At 41.8% G+C, this 10,092-nt stretch overlaps 1 protein-coding gene across 4 annotated transcripts in view; it reads right to left on the reverse strand.

Annotated features, from left to right (window-relative positions):
* Positions 1–7,924, reverse strand: part of jade2 (jade family PHD finger 2) — a 171,632-nt gene extending 163,708 nt beyond the window's left edge. The window contains exons 1-3 of one of the 4 annotated variants that reach the window (XM_072263926.1): positions 7,841–7,924; positions 7,235–7,445; positions 6,592–6,769 (exon numbers count right to left, since the gene is read on the reverse strand). The gene's annotated coding sequence lies outside the window, so the exon portion shown is untranslated. Of the gene's footprint in view, positions 1–6,591; positions 6,770–7,234; positions 7,446–7,614 lie in introns of all 4 variants that reach the window. The other 3 variants (XM_072263925.1, XM_072263927.1, XM_072263924.1) reach the window with 3 other exon arrangements.
* Positions 7,925–10,092: the final 2,168 nt, after the last annotated feature.

The following is a 10,092-nucleotide window of genomic DNA, read 5'->3' on the forward strand; positions in this document are numbered from 1 at the left end:
TTTGGAAAGTTCAATCACCTGGCTGTACCCAGCATATGGGTAGAGACTCAAGGCCTAAGCACCAGAGGCGAGGTCCATGAAGGTACGGTCAAGGGAGGCGGAGGAGCACTTACAGGACTGCTTTGAGTTGGTGGACTGGACAATACTCAGGGATTGATCTTTGCATCTCAATAAAGGCACCACACATGTTTCAACTTCATCAAGACCTGTATGGATGAGCGTGTGCCTTTGAAAACCTATCAGACATACCCAAACCAAAAGTCGTGGATGAACAAGGAGATCCATAGTTTGCTGAGGGTTAGATCTGACATTCAAAACCAGTGATCCAGAACTATACAAGAAGTCCAGGCACGACCTACAGAAGCATATTTAAGGGCGAGGAAACAACTCCAATAAAGTTAAGAGACAGAATCAGCATAGAAAGGGATTGCAGGCATTACTTCTGACGAGGTGAAGCTTAACATCATGGCTATGATGCTTCACTCCCAGATGAGCTCAATGCCTTTTATACAGACTTTAAAAAGGAGAATAAAACCACACCTGTGCGAATCTCTGCAGCATCTTGGTGACCTGTAACGTCTGTCTCAGAGGCCAACATCAGAACAACTTTCAGGAGGGTGAAACCTTAAAAGGCACCAGTCTCGGATGGTGTACCTGGAAAACCCGTGCCATCCAACTAGCAGGAGTGCTCAAGGACATCTTCAATCTCTCACTGCAGCAGTCGGAGGTTCCCACCTGCTCCTAAAGGGCGACAATCACACCAGCGCCCAAGAGCAGGGTGAGCTCCTTCAACAGTTATCGCCCAGCTGCACTCACAGCGACTGTGATGAAGTGCTTTGAGAGGTTGGTCGTGACCAGGATCAGCTCCTGCCCAAGCAAGCACCTGGGCCCACTGCAATTTGCCTATCTCCATAATAGGTCTACAGTGGATGCAATCTCACTGGCTCTCCACTTGGCTTTGATCACCTGGACAATAGCAATACCTACATCAAGCTGCTGCTTATTGATTACAGCTCAACATTCAATGCCATCATACCCTCAGTACTAATCAACAGGCTCCATAACCTGGACCTCTGCAACTGGGTCCTTTTCCTCCTCATGCAGAAACTACAGTCAGTGCAGATCAGAAGTACCATCTCCTCCCCACTGACAATCAACACTGGTGCACCTCTAGGTTGCCTCCTTATCCCACTGCTCTACTCTCTTCACACCTACGACTGTGTGTCTCGGCACAACGCAAACACCACCTATAAGTAAGCCGACAGTACAATTATTGTTGGCAGAATTTCAGATGGTGCCGAAGAAACGTTTAGGAGTGAGATAGGTCAGCAGGTTGAGTGGTGTTGCACAACAACCTTGCACTCAACGTCAGTAAGACCAAAGAACTGACTGCGGACTTCAGGAAGGAGAGGTAGAGGGAACACACACCAATCCTCACTGAGGGATCAGCAGTGAAAAGGGTGAGCAGCTTCAAGTTCTTGTGTGTCGACATCCCTGAAGATCTATCCGGCCCCAACATATCGATACAATTACCAAGGCGGCACGACAGCAGCTATTATCACATTAGGAGTATGAGGAGACTCGGTATATCACCAAAGTCTCGAGCAAGTTCTACAGATGTATTGTGGTGAGCATTCTGACTGGTTGCATCACCGACGCGCGTGGAGGGGCTGCTGCACAGGATCAGGAGAAGCTGCAGAAGGTTGTAAACTCAGTCAGCTCCATCATTGGCACTTGCCTCCCCAGCATCAAAAACATCTTCAAAAGGCGGCAACCATCATTAAGGAACCTCAATCACCTGAGACATGCCCTCTTCTCATCAAGGACGTGGTACAGGAGCCTGAAGACACACACCCAACATTTCAGGGATAACTTCTTCCCCTCCACCACCAGATTTTTGAATGGAGAAAGCTCAAAGTTCAAAGTAAATTTATTATCGAAGTGCATATACGTCGCTATATACACCCGAGAATCAATTTTTTTTGCAATAAATCCAAAATAGAATAATATCCATAACAGAATCAATGAAAGATCACACCAACTTGGGTGTACAACCAGTGTGCAAAAGACACAAATTGTGCAAATACAAAATGAAAGAAATAATAATAAGCAAGAACATGAGAAGAAGTCTTTGAGAGTGAGTCCTTATGTTGTGGTAACCCATTTACACTACCTCAGTATTTAATTAGTTTATTTATTTGCACTACTTATTTAATATGATTTTATGTATTATTTTTCTGATTGTAATTTATAGTTATTATGTACCGTTGATGCAAAACAACAAATTCCACAACATATACCAGTAACAGTAAACCTGATTCTGATTCATGGGTAAGCCCTTTCTGCATGATAACATAGATTCATATTCATTATTTTTATCTCAAATACACAGTATGTACCATCTAAAAAAAAGCACTGCTCTAATACTATATTATTTCAACATTGAGAAACACAAGGGCAGCAATGTTGTCACCTGCAATTTCCCTATCTAACTCATCTTCAACTGGCAACAGGTTATTAACATTAAATTCTCTGACAGTTATTACAAATGTTTGTTTTCTAAGCCCTCAGACCGTCTCCACCAGCTGCAAGGTTCATGTCAGCAGTGAGATAGAACAGTTCTCACTCATCTGAAATCATACTCTCTCCAGGATAGAAAAGTTTATTGGAAGAATGCACAAGGGATCCTCAGTTTCATAAATAGAGGCATCAGGTATAAAAGTTATGTTGAACCTCAATGAAACACAAGTTAGGCCACAAACGGAGGACTGCATAAACACGAGTGTTTCTGTAAATGCTGGAATTCCAGAGCAACACACACACAAATTGCTGGAGGAACAGTCAATGGTTCAGTACAAGATCCTTCATCAGGATTGGAAAGGAAGGGGGCAGAAGCCAGAATAAGAAGACTAGGGAGAGGGGACGGAGTATAAGCTGGCAGGTGTTTTTAAAACCAAGTGAGGGGGAATGTGGGTGGGTGGAGGATGGGGGATTGAAGTGAGAAGATGGGAGGTGATAGGTGGAAGAGGTAAAGAGCTGAAGGAGGAATGAGATAGGAAAGGACAGTAGACCTTGGGAGAAAGGGAAGGAGGAAGGGCAGCAGAGGGTGGTAATAGACAGATGAGAAGACGACAGCAGAATGGGGAATGGAAAAAGAAAGAGCGGGAAGGGGAATAATTACCTGAAGTTAGAGAAATCAATGCTCATGCCATCAGGTGGGAAGTTACCCAGAGAGAACGCAAGGTGTTACTCCTCCAACCCGGGAGTGACCGTAGAGGAGGCCATGTCAGATGGGAATGGGGAAGTAGAATTTAAATGGATGGCCACCGGGAAATCCAGTGTAAGGGGTTTCTTTTTTTTTGTGTTACTGCATAGTCTAATTAAAATGGCTTCCTTGTTATGTTATAATTGAAAGGGCTTCTTTGTTATGTTAAATGCTAAGAAAGTCCTCCTGCTAGCAGTTTGTTTTGGTTAAGAGGACGAATGAACCAATTGGGATAGTTGTTATGCTTTCTGTGTGTCTGTAAGATATTGTAAGCGCGGGTTTTTGGGGAGAAGGCAGGAGAGAGAGAAGAGGATGGACCAGGTGCTGTGAGTTGCTAACTGGGTCGGACCCCGAGCAGGAGTCCAAGGTCCGGGGTGTTCAGCGAGGAGAGGAGACGGACTCGTGTGGAGCATCTGGTCGACCACTGTTGTTGGTCCCGGGCAGCAAGTTGAGGTGGTCCGAGGGATCGCAGAGTGAAGAAGGAGGGTCCTGAGCTCCAACTGTTTGTGCACGAAGAGATTGAACTTTGATAAGTGTGGCACCTTTTATTTTCCTTTTATATTTTATTCTTTATTAATTATATAGATCCAGTAATATCTATAAACTGTAAATCATTTAATTGTATCTGGTATATTGTCTGTTATTTGGACAGGGTGGGGTACATCACACAGCATCCACACAAACTAATTACCCAGTTTGGCAGGGCCGAGGGCTGTTTCCCTAGACGACAGCGAGCTGAGCGACCCTGAGGTTGGCCAGGGGGCTACACCAGTCTTTAGTGGTGGACTGAGCGAAGGTGCTTGATGAAACAATCCACAATCTACGTCAGAGCTCCCATATGTACAGGAGGCTGTGCCAGGAGCACCGGTTACAGTAGATGACCGAGAGACTCACAGGGAAGCGTCACCTCACCCCGAAGGACTGCTTGAGGGCCCGGAATGGGGTTGAGGGAAGTGCAGGGACAGGTATCACATTCATTCCACTTCCAAGGATAAGTAGCAGGAGGAAGATCACTGGAATGGACAAGTGGACATGGGAGTCATATAGAGAGTAATCCCTGTAGAAAGTGGAGAGTAAATGGAAAATGGTAACTCTGCTAACCAGACTTTAGGAAAACTATGCAAATCTGTCAAAGACTAGAGATAAGGTATACTGGAATAATTTCAGTTCCAAGGTTAGACGAGAAAGAACTATAGTTTTCAAAATGATAACAGAAGTTTGCAATGTTTCAGAGCTTCTGTGAATGGATAAGAAATGCAGTTCACAAACATTCAAAGTATCTGGTCTGGAAATCAGGGCAATCATGAGAGAATCATTGATTTTTCTACTACCTTGATGCACTGCAAATAAAAGGATCCACTAATTGTGAACATATATTGAGTCAGTAAAGCAACAGATGATTCAGAACAGTCCACTCAAAGGCTCCTCTGGCTCCACTGATACAAGGATAGTTGAGCCAAACTAAGCAGAACTTGGATCTTATCCACCTGTTTCCTCACCTCAATTTATTTCATTTGAGTTTGCATCTATCAAAGAATGTCTTTACTTTAGTGTACAGAGTCTTTTTTTTTTGTATTTTTTTAAATTTCCTACTTATGGTAACAGCAACAGGTGATTTTTATTTTTCTAATAACATGCCCACAGCCCACCAATAGGAAGTGAGCAAAAGCAACCCCGGGAAGAATACAATTGGATCAAGTGGCAGAACTTTGTTCGAGTCAGCCAGATAGCAATAAGGAAAACGAGGCTAAAGTAGAGTGTGCAATAGACTGGGGAGTGAGGTTGCGTTGCGAAGAGGTGAGAACTGACTGCAGAGTCAGAAGATCAGTTATTGCTGGCATTGGTTCAACATTCATAAGTTGTTTTTACTTGAAACATCCTCTTTTAGTGGCGACCTGCAGTCATCTGTCTGCGAACAGGAAAGGGCACAGGTCAACCTCACTTCTCTAAAATGTAGCTGGACCAACGCTGGCCGTCTTCAGGGCAAGATCTCACAAAGGTCTGGGTTTCAGTGCATTTGCATATTGCAAATATTTACCACCTTTTCAAACATAGCCTCAGATTTTGACTTTACCAACACAATCTCACAAAACAATACAAAATCAACAGTGGATTAACATCAGACTGAGATCTGAACGTTGCACTTGAATGTTCCGTATGTTATGCCAGCATGCCACCTGAATTCGCTTGCACAGTACGCATCGTGGTACTTGATCTATTATCTTCACACCATTTCACCAAAGGAACACAAATCAGGTAGACCAAAAGCTGCAAGCTCATCGAAGAAACACCCTTCCTTCCATGTTGCACGTAGACAAGTTCAAGGTCAATATGGGGCACAGTGGCCAATTACTGCGGACAACTCATTGTTCCGCTATCATCCAGAAGCCAACTCAGACATAACACTGACCTCTAGAGTTCCACTTCTTTTAGCAAGTATGTGTGACCACAGCTGTGAAAAAAGAAGTCTATACTCTTCACCAAAGTTACAAATCAAGGGAGGGTCACAGTGCACAAACCACAAGAACACCGGTATGCAAAGCAGCGCAAAGCCAAGAGATGTTTAAAGAGAGGAGGCTGAACTACTGCAACTGTTATGTTTCATACTCTGCACTTACAAGTCCTATTTAAACAAGTAAAGCTTTCAAATTTACTAAGCCCAAAACATAAAACATAGAATAGACATTCAATTATACTTCATAAATCTTTCCAATTCTTTAACTCAGTACCAGTCCGCACTGCATCAGCAGACAGAAAATATTAATAACTTTTCTAACCATGGAACAACTTTTGTCTATACTTCTTATTTCACCTGGGATGTAACAGACTATCAAATGCACCTATTTTGCATTACAAAAACAGTAGTTCTCTATCCCCCTTCTAACAAGAGTTGTATTCTTTAATGTTCCAGTCAATGCACTTTTCCCCTGGACTCTAAGTTTAATTCTCAATGTGAATAACAGTTTCCTAGCTTTTTTTCTTTAAAAATGTTTTGCACTTAAGTTGAAAATGTACTTCACTGTAAATTATGTCAATGATACCCAAAAAAGTTGCCAGCGTAGCAAGGGTTACAATAGGTCAACAGCCCTCCTCTTCCTCCCCTTCTGCCCCAATCTGAGGGCTCTCGCTGAGTGCGTGATGCAGTTACTGGTCAAGTGATTGCCACACGGCATCATGCACAACACGTGTGCAGCTGTCATAAAGTTGTGGTCCAGGCCTACGGCTAGCAGCGAAAGTATCTCCCCCCCCCCCACCCGTAGGGGGGCGGGGAACAGATGCTAGGAATTTGGATGGATAATTTTTTTAAACCGAGCTCGAAGTTATACCTGCGTAAGGAACTTTTTTATTCGCCACCCCCACCTTTCGGTTGTGCTGTTGCTGGCAGGGGATGAAACTGGTGAGCCACGCCTCCTCCAGTGAACCTGAGCGCAGCGGATTCGGGATAAACAAGAGCCACTCCCCCTAGAGTCAGCAGAGCAGTTTGCACTCAGCAACCAGCAAAACCTACAGGATTACAGAGACACACACACACACAAATTATTAAACATTTTAAGCAAATTAACTCATACTTTGCAAACGGCAGCCTCAACACAGCGCAGATCACGCACATTAAGAATTAAACAACTAAGTAAAGACGATGCATTTTTCATTAAAAAAAATCCTAATCGCCCCCCCTACCCCGTGTGAGATACATGGGCACACAGATCCTCATAAACAGCACCCTCCACCCCTACCACCACACCATCCCGTACCCCCGTTCATAGGCAGGGGTGTTTATATATTTTAATAACTGGACTGCTATAATTGATACAGGCATGCAATTGAATATCGGCAATAGAAAAAAAAAGTTGAGCCTTGCACTCCTGATCACTTAAGTAAAATAAGCATTTGTGCACGGGTGGGGTGCGGATCTAATTTCCCCGAAACAGTTACTCTGCCCTCTAGTTATAAACGATCAATAATAATTACCATGCAATTTTTGTTTTGCTTGCTTGTTGGCTTCGGATCTAGCTTCTTTTTTTGCGGTGACTCTCCTCGGGCCACGATGGTGATGATGGTGTTGTAATATAAATGCGATGGTGCTGATATATGTTAAAAGCGGCTCATGAGGAAACGCGCATCGATCCGATGCACATTAATATATTTAAATCTCTCTCTCTCTCTCTCTCTCTCTTCCCTTCTGTAAAAAAACATGCAGTTACACAGTGCTGAGATGGCTGCCAATGAAATGCAATGGGCGCTCTCTCTCTCTCTCTCTCTCACACACACACATACACACACACACACACACACACACTTTGCAGCGCCTTCCCTTCCTTACTCACTCACTCTCTCTCTCTCATTCCCACCTTCCAGATCACTTTAATGCAGTCCTGTTGCGTTTCTTATCCTTTCGTACCGATCCTTTTTGCAAACTGCATCTTGTGTTTTTTCTAATTTTAAAAAAAAAATCTTCCCTCCTTTTTTTTTTGCAGTCCGATCCCTTCTCGGTTAGAGTATTAAATTGGAGATGGAAATAAAACAAGAGCCCGGACGGTCAGAACGCAGGAGGGAGACTCACTTCGGGAAATTTACCTCCAGGAAAAACAACGCGATTTTTTTTGGCACGGGCGTACACTACAGGACCTAGCAACGAAATAGCTCATACTTCAAAATCTTTTGGCGCCATATTAATGACGTACTTAAAATTGCCTCTTGAAAGAGACAAGATCTCCCTGCGTCAAAACTGGCGTCTTTTTCTTAAATATTGCAATGCTGGAAGGACAGGGAAACCTAAGGAGAGATGGGCTCGGGAAAAGGATGCGCATTTCATTTAATTCAATTCTGTATATTATTTTTACAGTTAAATATCTTACAGCACTTGTCAGTTATCTTTCAACCGCTTGCATTTTTTTTATTTAAAATGTCCAGTGGTGTTGCAAAGAAAACACCTTACTTCAAACGTTTAGGATTTTGACCTCACGTCTAACGCAAGATACTGACGGCAGAATGCAATTAGCAGATATGGAATAATGATTGTTTCAGTCCGTGTATTAATCAGCAGGGCACATTTAAGCGAGAATAAGTTATCAACAACTTTGCACTCTTAAACCGTTGTGAAGTCAATTACCCTTTTCTGGTGGGGAATCAGATTATCAAATTTAAGAGCTAGTATCATTGGTCAACGTTTATCCCAAGACGTGGATGCGGGAAGTGGTGTTACGATTGTGTGAAATAGGTAACACTGAAAATGAAAGTACAGAATAACTAAATGGAAGTATATTTATAATGGAGTGCGAGAATTACATTAAGATCCTGCAATTCATAATCCAAACTCAACAAGCTCCGAAAGTTTTAGGCATATTTATTCTTCCTTGTGTAAATGCTGCATTTGCTGTAAAAATACACAAGCGTGGCTCGCATGGGCGCAGAAAGTTTTGTCCTGACGCAATAACGTTTATTATAAATGTATATGAAGCTGAAAAGATTCGTTCCATTTTAATAGTACTGGAGGGCCTTGGGATTAAAATCGCTCTGTAAATGGAATGAGGTGCAGTATCTCTCCCTTCCAAGATCACTGACAGAAACTGCCCTGTGTTATATACAAGACGTTGAAAGACCGCTTTAACTGGCCTGGAAGAAAAGTATAATCATCTTTAAATAATATATGACGAAACTCCAGTGTGATGCAATTATTTAAACAATATCCCATTTTTATCTATTTTAACTTAAGCACTTCAGCATCTCAATTGGTGGATAAGTATCATTTCTAGAATAAACTGTAGTTTGTGGTAATAATCCTACACCTAACAATTAAAATCTTCTTGGAGGGAAATGTTCTATTGTTCCTTTTGTGATACAATTGTTGAATCAGGTCAGTTTAATTCATTTCAAATAAGCTCCTTATCAGGCATTGTTTTATTCATAATCTAGCCATGGATATACCATATTTGTCACCACTTTTTTGGGGTGATTTATAGAATATAACTCAGTATAACTCCATTACAATGAAAACAAAACTGCAAGAAGAATGTTGCAGCACAACACAGTCAAAATATATGTTGCAGTTGAAAAGTTAGTTTCTTTCTTAAAGGTAAGTAGAACATTTTCAGGAACATAAAATAGCAAAAGTAGTGTGTCTGCTGTCTCTTAATTGACTCACTCAGAGTTCGCTAAAAATAGGTGCCTTAATACAAGTTCTTGTTTAATTAATAATTAGACTTCACCTGCTTGAAGGTACATTCAATTACACATCTGCAAATAACATATATATGGCTTTCATACCATATTGATTCTGTCCTTGAATCTTCTGATGTTGAGTGACACATGCCATAAATGTCATTGGTGCATCTACACTGACAAAAATGCCTTGTCTATTTTTTGTCCATCGGATCCATTAGTACATTAGTTTCTGTATCAAACACACAATGAGGAAAGGGAGGAAGAAAACAAACGAGAGAAACATCTTTGACATCCTTTTCTGCTGTTTTACATCAGAGTACCAAATAACTGCAACTTCTAAAACTGCAAAATGAGAGATAGACTTCTTAGGGCTGCAAGTCTTTGACAAACAAGATCAAATTAGCAAGGTGAAATTAAATTGGTATATAGTAAATTGGTTTATTACTATCACATGTAATGAGGTGTAGTGCGAAACTTATCTTGCATATCGTCCATCCAATTCAATTGATAACAAGAGCGCATTGAGGTGGTACAAAAGAGAACAATGTGTTTAAGTACAGAGAAAGTGCAGATAGACAGTAGGGTACAAAGTGACAACAAGATAGATAGTAAAGTCAAGAGTCCATCTTATACTAGGGAAACATTTGATAGTCTTATAACATCCG

Source organism: Mobula birostris, chromosome 7, assembly GCF_030028105.1.
Source record: "Mobula birostris isolate sMobBir1 chromosome 7, sMobBir1.hap1, whole genome shotgun sequence".
NCBI classification, from domain to species: domain Eukaryota; kingdom Metazoa; phylum Chordata; class Chondrichthyes; order Myliobatiformes; family Myliobatidae; genus Mobula; species Mobula birostris.